The sequence below is a fragment of the Vidua chalybeata genome, chromosome 22 (assembly GCF_026979565.1).
Source record: "Vidua chalybeata isolate OUT-0048 chromosome 22, bVidCha1 merged haplotype, whole genome shotgun sequence".
Lineage (NCBI taxonomy): Eukaryota > Metazoa > Chordata > Aves > Passeriformes > Viduidae > Vidua > Vidua chalybeata.
This window is the reverse complement of record NC_071551.1, coordinates 638918-649832: the sequence shown is the minus strand read 5'-3', so window position 1 is coordinate 649832 and position 10915 is coordinate 638918. Positions and strand designations below refer to the sequence as shown.

General features: G+C 51.0%; 1 long non-coding RNA gene across 2 annotated transcripts; it reads left to right on the top strand.

Annotated features, from left to right (window-relative positions):
* The first annotated feature begins 522 nt into the window (after positions 1-522).
* Positions 523-6403, top strand: LOC128798968 (uncharacterized). 2 transcript variants are annotated; one of them, XR_008434611.1, is made up of 4 exons: positions 523-816; positions 2524-2809; positions 3772-3853; positions 5345-6403. It is a non-coding gene; the product is annotated as an uncharacterized LOC128798968 (long non-coding RNA). The 2 variants fall into 2 exon arrangements; XR_008434612.1 differs by lacking the exon at positions 523-816 and adding an exon at positions 1169-1245.
* The last annotated feature ends 4512 nt before the right edge of the window (positions 6404-10915 follow it).

Below are 10915 nucleotides of genomic sequence, written 5' to 3'. Positions count from 1 at the left end.
AGTGCCCACCCAGACCCTCAGGATTTTCTTGAAGCTCTCCAGGACTGCACTGCCAGACACAGTGGGAATGTTGTCCCAAGGGAACAGTCACTGGAGACCTTCTCACTTCTCTTTTGGGCTTCCCCTTAGACTGTTGCTAATGGAGATGGACCTTGGACTACGCCGACTTGTTTGGCTGCTGCACTGACTGTGAAGCTCTTACATGCTACTTGGAGTCTGGTTTGTGCCCTGAAGATGCTCTTCATGGCCAGTCATGAACTGTGAGCACTGGTCCCACCTCACTCCTTCACTCTGCTCCCAGGAAGGGCTTTCTATGACCGCTGCATTTTTTGGCATCCATGGGAAGGCCTGCCAAGGTTCCACTGCCACCCTCACAAAGTTGCTGTTCCCAGTGCAGTCATTATCCACCTTCTGATGTGAATCTCACAAGCTCCTCTGGTCACCATGTCACAATATCTGAGCAGACCAGCAATGCCACAAAGCACCATGCCATGACAAGTGACCCTAGACCTCCTTCAATGTCCTTCTCTGCACCTTCCACTCACTCTGCACCAGATTTAGTGGCTTCAGTGGAGGCTGGCCATGGACCAGGGAGCCTTGTGTGTCCTCACTTCTGTCTTCAGCCACACTGTGGGCTGATGCTCTCTTTGCTGCCATCTTGGAACCGTATCACATGGACATGGCCACCATCAGGCAGCCTGGATGTGGCCAGCTTGGAAGTCAAGTTGCACTGGTTTTGCTGGTCCTTGCTGCCCACAAGTAACCCTTGGGCAGCATTGCCATAGGACACTCAAGCCCTGCTGCAGAGAGCATCAGGTACAGCCTTGATGGGGGTCACAAAAATGGGACAACCACCCCTCCAGCTGCACCCACATTTTGGTTTACATCAAAAGATGGTTCCCAGGTCGACAGGGCCAGGAGAGATGACATCTAGGGGGCATTAAAACAGGTTTGATGGTGACCCATTTAATGCTGCATTTTCAGTTCCTGATGCAGAAAGAAAAAGGTCATTTGCATTGAAGCCCTTGGCTCATCACACCTAGAGGAGGTGGCTCCCTCTCACCCTCTGTGAGGTTAAAGAGGTGCAGCAGGTGACACTTGAGGCATAAAGGAAAGCAGCAAGTGGTGACACAGAGCTGTCAGGCACAGACTCAAGGTTCAGTGCAGTGGCCTTTGGGGATTCCAAGGAGCCTCAGCTACCAGAAAGATTCAGGAGATGCTTCTTTGGTCCAAGGAAGTTACTTGGTCAGTGTCAATGCCCCAGCTGACGGAGAGGGAGGTTTATGTGGGATGGGAGAGATGGAGAGTGAGTCCCATGCTGGCACCTAGAGTAAATCTGCCTGTAAAGCCCCACCAAGAGCAGATAGGGAGCCCAGGGATCTCCAGGGCCACTGAGAGATGTCCTTCAGAGAATCAGCACCCTTGGTCCTGAATTGGCACCCTTGGTCACACCTCTGCATCAAGAAGAAAGCTTTCCAGGTCCTGGCTGAATCCCTTGGGCTCCAAGGAATCTTGAGCTCACAGCGGCAGGTTGGGAGGAGGAAAACACAAGCATATTTTTACAGAAATTGGAGTCTCCCTGCAGCAGAAAACCCAGTAAAAGCAAAACCCAAGTGAAAAGCAGCTTCAGCTGCTCTGGCTGTGATGGGCTTGGCCCCAGGCCAGTGAGTTAATTCTGCCTATTAACTAATACTATAGTATTGTCTGTAAAGATTCGTTGCTAAACTTATGTTTTTAAGATATCGCTTATCATTTAAACACTTAACTCCTGATCCCCAAACATGTAGCCCTGCAGCCATGCTGCAGATAATCAAAGCCACCACTGGCTGGGGAGGCCAGGCAGTGTTTAACCCTTTTCCCCCTCTTTGTTTGAATGATAAATTGTCTGGACTAGCACTTTCCAGAGCAGAGCAGGCCCTCCCACTCAGGGACCGCTTATTATCACCTATTTAATGTTCCCCAGCTCAGCAGGGATGGAGGAACTGTTCCCAATAGGGGATTTTTCTAACCTCTGTGAAGGGTGTGTGAACAGCCAGAAACCCCATGGATATCTGTCACCACCAAGGGCCTCCCTCTGTCCTTCCTTGCCTTTCCCAGTCACCCCAAGTGCTCTGCAGGCTGGGGACAGGCAGGTCTGCTCCTTCAGGAGGAAGGGTGAGAGCAGCAGGGGCTCCCCACCTCCAGGCTGAGCCTTCGGTGCTGCCCAGCACCTTTCAGCTCAACATCCCCACTCTGATCTGTACCATAAATCGAGAGTTTCCAGGGATCTCAGACCTCTCCCGCATCATCCCAGTGCAAACCAGCACCTTTACCAGTTACACCAGCCACCAGGCATTGGCTGCAGCCCCCACCCTTCCCACCCCACCGAGGACACTGGGGGAGAGGTTTCTCTGCACAGAGTTAAATAAAGATTAACCTTTTACATCCCCGTACGCTTGGTGGGGGTACCTGGCCCTGGATGGCTCGTGCTGAAACGTGACACTGGACAGCCCCACCTCACTCAACCTGTTTATCCTGTTGCAGGGACCTAAGGAGGAGGAACCAGCGGCTCCCTCTCGCCTTCAGCTCTCTCTTCCGGCATTTCTGAGCTCTCTACGTGAGGGATTCCTGGGTGCATGAACCCTGAGCTCCCTGGGACCAGGGCGGGTGAAACAGAGGGCAGGAAGGTCAGAGGATGGCACTGGGCAGCCGGGCATCGTCCTGCGCTGGGATCCCCAGGAACGAGGCAGAGCCGCGGGAAAGCTCCAAGCGAGGATTTAATCTCTGCGGGAAGGGACTGTGGTGAGGATCCAGGATCAAGGAGTGGAAGGTAACCCTGTTTCTCTTGTTGTTGCAATGTCTATGGTCTGAGGGTTTAGAGCCTTCAGCTAGATTAAGAAGGAAAAGTCAACTGGTAGATTGCAGTAACGATTTGGAGAGTTCGCTCAGAAAATGAATGAAACTTTTGAATGGTAGCCATGGGAACAAATTAAAGAGAAGAGGCACTTTTGAAGCATTTAAAATAGACTTAGAATGTAGAACTGAGCAGGAAATTTAGGATATTTTGTTCAACAGCTAATTTGAACCCAGGTTCAGAATTAAAAGTAACTCTTGGAAAAATAAAGTTCATAAAACTACCTTCTTGGGGACTGCAAAGATGTCAAGTATTCTTGAAAAATTTGTTTTGGTAAATAAGCAGGACCATAGAGAGGCAGGAAGGAAAAAACATTTAAAAAGAAGGCAAATTTAAAGAAAACCATATATTATATATTTATTTTTAAATAAAACCAAGGATTTCCTGATTTATAGACTTATATAATCATTAAGGTTGGAAAAGATCTCCAAGATCACCAAGTCCAACCTTTGAGTACCACTACTTTTCCAGAATGTAGAGAAATGTGACAATCAAGTATATAAACTATTAATCTGTGTTTCCCAAAAAAAAAAAAAAAAATTAAAAGGCTATTTAGATGTACACCAAAGAAAAGGTGGAACCTTCACCAGAATATCATGTTATATATAGAAACTTAATCCAAAATACTTTACAGCCATGAGGCATGACTGGCAGAAGATGGGGTTTGTATTCTGGAAAATATTTTCATTTTAGTCCTTGCTTATAGCCAGAAATAACAATGTTAGAGAATAAATCTGCCCAGGAGATAACCTGTGATGAAAAACTGCCAGACATTACCTACTGACGGGCTAACGACATAAAAGGATGCTCGATTTAATTGCTGTCATTTGTAAAGGTTTGTAAAAGAAAAGGATGTAACCCAAGCTGTTTTGTGGCAGGGAACCCAAGGTCCAGAAGTCTTCCAGAAAATAGTTTTAAAGTTGTTCAAAGGAAGATGGAAAACTGAAAAGTCAAACTCAGGTCTGTGTTTAATACTATAAAATTACAGGGTGTCATCCTTGAAATTGAGAATGCTGAAATGGCATTTAATAGGAAACTGGGGAAACCGGGGAGAAAACTACCTGGGTTTAGTCAGTGCTGGTGTTAAATACAGGAGCTTTGCAAATGCTTATGGACACTATGAAAAAATGCAACATTATGTGTTACATTGAAGGCACTCCTGAGCAAAATCCCCCGGTGCTCTGAGCTAGCAGAGGTTTATGAGAAGGCAAATACAGGATCAGAGGCAATGGTCTGGTGTGAAACTGCTCTTTCCTCCTCAGAGGTGCTGCAGAAAGACAGACCTGAAGGAGACAACCACAGCTCCTTCCACAGCAGAGGGTGGAAAATACACGGGTTGTCACAGCCAGGTTGAATGGGGGAGCCCTGAGTGGAATATGTCCCTGTCCATGGCAGGGGGGTTGCAACTGGGTGATCTCTAGGATTCCTTCCAACCCAAGCAATCTATGACTCTGTGACTCTATCCAGGTATTTCCAAAGGGAAGCAAGCTACAGATGCGGTAGCACAGAGAAAGCAGAGTGCAGGCAACCCCCCCGCCAGGGTCTGGAGATGAAAGGTCAGGAGTCAGCAGGAGCGGAGCTCATGCTCTGTGATTTGCATTTCCCATTCTCCCTTCGGGTCTAGGAATATCCATGTCATTAAGGTCTGGGCCGAAATGGGACTGGACTGGAACAATTCCTGCAGAGTGATAGCAAATGCATGCACAGGCTCCTGCCTCTGATATTGACTGACTTACCTTTTATTTTATTGAAGATTCATGAGAATAATAATCTCTAGCAGCAAGGTATCATAGAATCATGGAATTATAGAATGGGTTGGATTGGAAAAGTCCTTAAACCACATCCTATCCCACCCCCTGACATGGGCAGGGACACCTTCCACTGTCCCAGGTTGCTCCAAGCCACATCCAACCTGGCTTTGGACATTTCCAGGGATGGGGCAGCTACAGCTTCTCTGGGCAGCTTGTGCCAGGTCCCTCACAGGGAATAATTTCTTCCCAATATCCTATCTAACCCTTTCAGTGTGAAGGCATCCCTCCTTGTCCTGGACATGCCTTGTCCAAATCCCTCTCCAGGTTTCCCCCAGTCCCCTTTCAGGTACTGTGTGTCAGTAAGGTCTCCCTGGAGCCTTCTCATCTCCAGGCTGAACAACCCCAGCTCTCTTGCCCAGGGACACCTGAGGGATGAAGATGGGGTGTGGTGAAGAAGCACTTGGCCACAGGGGCAGGAGCATGGTGGGAAGGGACAGACAGCACTTATGATGCACTGGCACTGTGGAGGTGGTGGACTTCAAGGAGGGAGAGGCAGGGGCTTGTACTCAAAATGTGAGGAGGCTTGGGGGGTCATTCTGGGGCTGGGCAGAGGCAGGGGACACATCCCTTCAGGGCTTGAGGAGTGCTGGCCATGGCACAGGAGCAGGACCTGCTTCATGTCTGTCTGTGACTCTGGCAGGGAGTCGGAGGAAGCACTGCCCAGTTAACCAATGTGGATGGAGCACAGCTGCCCCTGGAACAGCCTGTCCAGCTGCCCTTTGGGTTGCTGACCTGGCAACACGAGTGACCTGCCAGCCAAAGCATGCTCAGGTGACTGCTGGCACCCTGGCACGGCACCACCAGGATGGAGCAGTGATGGTGGAGAGACCACGGCACAGGTCCCTGCCAGGAACACCAGGCACAGGGGACAGTGATGGTCACAAAGGTCATCCTTTCATCCAGCCCTGCAGTGTGGCCCAATGAGGAGGCTCTTTGCAGCTTTCCCCCCAAGACTTGGTCCTTGCAGCTGCTGGGATCCTGCTGGCCCACTGGAATCAGCATCCTGCTTGGTCCCTGTGGAATTTCTCCTTGAGTGCTGCTTTGGGGATTCTCATAAACACCTGGGACTGCTGATTCCTCCTGCACTCACTGATGTGTCCCTGCTCCTGCAGGGACCAGGAGCACAGCATCAGGGCTGAGCCCTCACCATCCTGTCGCCACCAGGAGGGATGGGGTGCCTTGAAGGGCGCTGTGGTGGCCATATGAAAAGTCCCTGGGAGACATAAACCCCATGTATTAGAGGGCAACTGAAGACCCCTGGGTAAGTGCTGTCTGCCAGAGGAAAGTCCATGGGGCCTCTCCAAAGGGGAATCCTGCTTCACAACCCTTCAGAGCCCTCCAGAGTGGCCGAACACACGGTCAGTGCCATCTGTTCATGGCATCTGCTGGGGGTTCCAAAAGCTTTCCTTTAAGTTCTTTGATGAAAGTTTCTTAAGGAAAGCAGGAAGCCTGGGAGAGTCAAGGCAGTTCCTTGTCATTTTAGTTGCATAAGAGATGGTTGCAGAGAGAAGTAAGCAGAGGGAGGTCACCAGCCTGTCTTGCAGGGTCTGAGTTGTCATGTCCAACAGCCCCAGAAGCAGCAGGAATAGGGGTGAGCAAGGAGGTGACAAAGGGTAAGTGATGCCATAGGGGAAACATCCATAACTTCACTTACAGAGTGACAAGGCTGCTCCCTTCTCTGTCTTCTCCCAGAAATAAATCAAAGCTATCAAATGACTCTTGTGTGAGGTCCAGGGCCAGGGTCTAGAAGATTTGGGTTTGGGATCAAAGGATGTTGTATTGTGTTATTTGGTTTGTCCCTGCTTTTCCCTCGTTTGTGGTTTTATCCCAAGTTGTCTCCTCTTCCCTAAATGTCAATCCCATCCCCACTCCTCCCAAATCCCTAGAAATTTCCATGTCAATCCCTATATCCCCTCCCTGGCACCTTGTCTCGACTCTCCAGCCCCTCCCTCTAGAAGCTTCCACGGAGGGCATCAAGTGATTGGCCAAGGGCCAGGGGTCACCCCTCCTCAGCTCCCCGATATGTTGTCCTGCTTGTCAATTACTTCATGTCCCACTCCCCTCTGTCCCCACATTGGTGGACAGCCAAACCCCTCCCCTGTTTCCACCCCCTAAGAAAAGGGGCTGCTCCGGTCTCCTCGGGGGCTTTCCAGCGTTGTACCCCTGAGGCCAGGAGTTCCCTGGAGCCACCAACCAATTTATAGAGCCTGGATTGTCTCCTCCCGGTTCCCTCACCATCGCCGGCAGTGCCTTCGAGGAAAGGCTCACAACCCTTAGCTGCCCTTCCGCACTCCTGAGCACGGAAGGGCGGCCCCTGCAGCCGCGGTGTCGGAGCTAGCAGGGAAGCACCAGGAAGACTCCTGGTGGACGCTGCGGCAAAAGGAGGTGATTCTTCACACGGATGAAGGTGAGCTGTTGACCTCCTCAGCAGAACTGGGGACACAAAACTCACAGGGATTCAAGTGCAGGCTGGAAAAGTCCTTGGAATGGAGATCCAGGAATTTAAAACACACTGGGAAATCCATGGAAATTAAAATAGCTGGAAAGTCATCAGTACAGATCTTCCTGGACTCCTACAGTCCTCCAGCCTGTCCTCTTTCTCCTGTTAAAATCTTTCTTGGCCCCTCGGGAGACGTTGTGGATTCTGGGGACTTGTCCCATGGGCTGCACCAGCCTCTGCACTGAACCACTGCAGGGACTCCCTGCCATTAACATGGCACCAGCACAGGATGGGGATCTCCATCACATCCCTGCCAGTTGCATTCATGCACCCAAGAGATTTTTAATTAGGGTTTATTTTTTCTTTCTCAAGGTGTGTTTTGTTCTGTCTGGAGAGCTGGGAATGTCAAGAGCTGGAGTTGCTGTGCCGGTGCTGGGGCGGGGACTTCAGCAGGAGCTGAGGGAGCTGGCACAAGGCCCTCTGAGAGGAAGCAGGAGCGGAGAAGGAGCCAGCTCTGAGGGGAGTTGAGGGATGCTCTTGGGTGCTCCAGCCTTGGGAGCACACCAAGCACAGAGCCTTCCAACCTTGGGATATGGAGGCAGGGCTGTGTTGGGCTGGCGCTGTGCTGAATGCATTGCTCAGCAGGAATACTGGGGAGGAAATAAATCAGCCCCTGATTTACCTGGGAGGACAGATACTTCTTCTCAACTGGTTTTTAATTTGGACTCAATTTCCAAGCCTGGCTGTTCAGATGTCTCTGAGATAAGTGATCTGTGTAATGCCTGAGTCAAACAGGATTTTCCTTCTTTTCAGACAGCAAAGCTGTGCTCTGTAAGTGGATGTTCCAGCTAATGAGGTGTTAAGTGTAGAGAGAATCACAAGTACTTGAGGGCAGGATCCAGCTGGTAATAAAACCAACAACCAGCACCAAGACTCTCCTCAACTTCCAGGAACAACCTCAGACAATAAAACTGTACTGAGGGCAGGAGTGAGGGAAAACCTGGGAAACAGAACCACAAAAATACAGCCATATGTCATGCTACAGCTGCATCGCACGGCGACACGTGTTCCCTTTCCTTGGGCCAATGGAGGAGGGCAAGGGAGAGACAGCAACAGTGTGGCAACCAGGGGCCAAGTGGGAGCAGCCCCGAGAGTCCTGAAATCCCAGTGTTTCTGAAGAAATGTCCACAGAAGATGCAGTGAATCTTGTCAGGGAGGTTGAGCACAGGTCTCTGCTCTCAGGGAGAAGGGATGCTGTCTTCTCAGCCCCGAGAGTCCTGAAATCCCAGTGTTTCTGAAGAAATGTCCACAGAAGATGCAGTGAATCTTGTCAGGGAGGTTGAGCACAGGTCTCTGCTCTCAGGGAGAAGGGATGCTGTCTTCTGGGCCTGAGCTACTGTGCCTTGCAGTGTCTGTAGCACTGAGAGGAACAGGGTGACTCTTGAAGCCAAATTTATCATCTGCCCATTTTGTTTGCCTTTGGAGCAGCTCAAAAGCCCAGCTGCACACACACTCAGTAGCTCTGGTATCTGTCCCTCCACAGCAAAGCCACCTCCATCTGTCCTTGTGCCTCTGTGGAGAACAGGCAGCCCAGGAGCAGCAGGGCCACCTGGCACAAGGACAGAGAGGATGCACAGGCTCCACAGTGACCTGGTCTTCAGGACAGTTTCACACCACAGAACCAAAAATCACAGTGATATTCTCTGAAAGGGATTTTCTTAATGTTCTGCTGTTGACACAGGCTCAGCTGGCACATCAGATGGACATCAGGGTTAGGGAACAAGCCCATGAGGAGGCTGGAGGAGACCAGGTGAGGCACAGAAGTGTGAGTGTCCTACAAATGCAGGACACATAGATGTCTTAGCAAGGGACCTGAGTAGGGAGGATCAGAACCGTGTAGGAGAAACACAGCAGGTTCCCTAAAACAGCAACCGGTGGCAGATGTCCTGCTTTGGACATTCCAAGTGGTGCTGAGATGTCCATAGGACCTCATGGAAGATGGTAGAACACTGTCAGCTCCAACACTCACTCAATGTAAGAAAACCTGGGGTTGCAGGAAATCCCCTAGAGGATTTCCAGGGCACATCCACCCTAGTGCCTATGACACTGCAGGAGGTTGGACCAGAGACCCCATATATGTTCCCACCACCACCTCCAGGATTTGTGGGTATCTCCTGACCTTCCCTGGGACACAGGTTGTGCAGCAGCAAAAGGAACAACCTGCAGTCCCTGAAGCAATATGGATATGGATAAGTGTTCATGGTATTCAGTCAAAAGTTGGACTTGATGATTTTGGAAGTCTTTTCTAATCTTAATGATTTTGTGTTTCTGTTGCTGTCCCACTGTAGCAGGTGGATAAAGATGTATCTCTGGAGCAGGACAAATCTCAGGAGCAGGGATGGGAGAGCTGGGAGAAAGGGTCCAACACCAGGACCCTCACTGCCATCCAGCATGGGACAGCACTTGGAGCTGGCTGAGCAAGGTAACTGGGGGATGGAATAACACAGGACTGGCAGCAAGCCAGCATCTCTCGCAGCACTGGGGTTTATCTTTAACAACAACAACAATGGCAGCAGCCCCACTTTGCTAGAAAATACCTGCCCAGTGCTGGGATCCTGCATCCTCAGAGCCAGGCATCCTGCGGGAGCTGAGCTGTGTTATCTGCCCGAGGGGGATTACGCTGTGAAAACGGCTCGTTGGGGATTGTATATTAACAGGATATGCTCGGCTGGTTGACAGGAAGCAATAAAGTAATTTGAAAGAGACTGGGAGAGAGTGTGTGAGTTCCTGCGTCTGTGTTAAATCATGGCTCTAGATAAGCAAACAGCGGCCCCGGAGCGGGAGAAGCGCTGCCAACAGGGACATGGCCAGTGCCAGAAATCTCCGGGAGCTGCTGCAAGTCCATCTCGGAGGCAGCGTGGAAACCACTGGGATTGCAATTACAGCTCTCCCATGCCCTGCTCCGGGCTCCTGTCCTGCAGGATCCTGTCCCTTCACCCCAGCTCTGCATGGATGCAGGAGTGCAAGGAGAGAATCCCTCAGCAGCCCAGAGACCTCTGTGGCTGCCGGCAGGAGCCCATCCCATCCCACCCACCTTTAGGAGCTCCGGGAAGGAGCTGCTCCTCCCAGCAGCTCCGGGCCTGCTGAAGGAAGGGGAGGAGAGGCAAGAGGAGAAATATGTGGGGCTGTAAGGAGCGACACTGCGCGAGCTGCAGAGAGAAGGGCGGGGCTGAAGGGAAGCATCAGGCACTCGGCGTTCGGCACCTGGCATGGATCAGAGTGCCCTGCTCGCATCCTGCCCAGGGGAAGCAGATCCTGCCCTGTGTGTGTCAGCCAGCACAGCACCTGGCACGCCAGCCCCACTCAGCCTCCCACATCCTGCTGGAATCACACACGACAAAATGTCAGCAGTGTTTATTGCTCTCAGAGAGGCTCTGCTGGCCTCCAACAGGGGATGTTTGAGGTCTTCTGATGCAATCTCTGGTCTTTTTTGTTAGGGATCCACTTTCACACACCAAGTCATTGCCCAGAAGCTCCCTGCCACAGGATATGAGCTCCACGGGATCAACAAAATGTGTCTGCGTTTGGTGGGGACTGAAGACACTCAAAGCACTGTCTTCAGAATAATAGATACTAAAAATCACATATGCTGCCTTCCACCAGAGGCAAAAATTCCCAACCCAGAGCCTGGATGAGTGTTGAATCTTTTTTTCCATGTGTCAAGTGCTCCAGCTGGGTGATGGGCGGGAAGTGGGATGGGGCTTGGAGCGA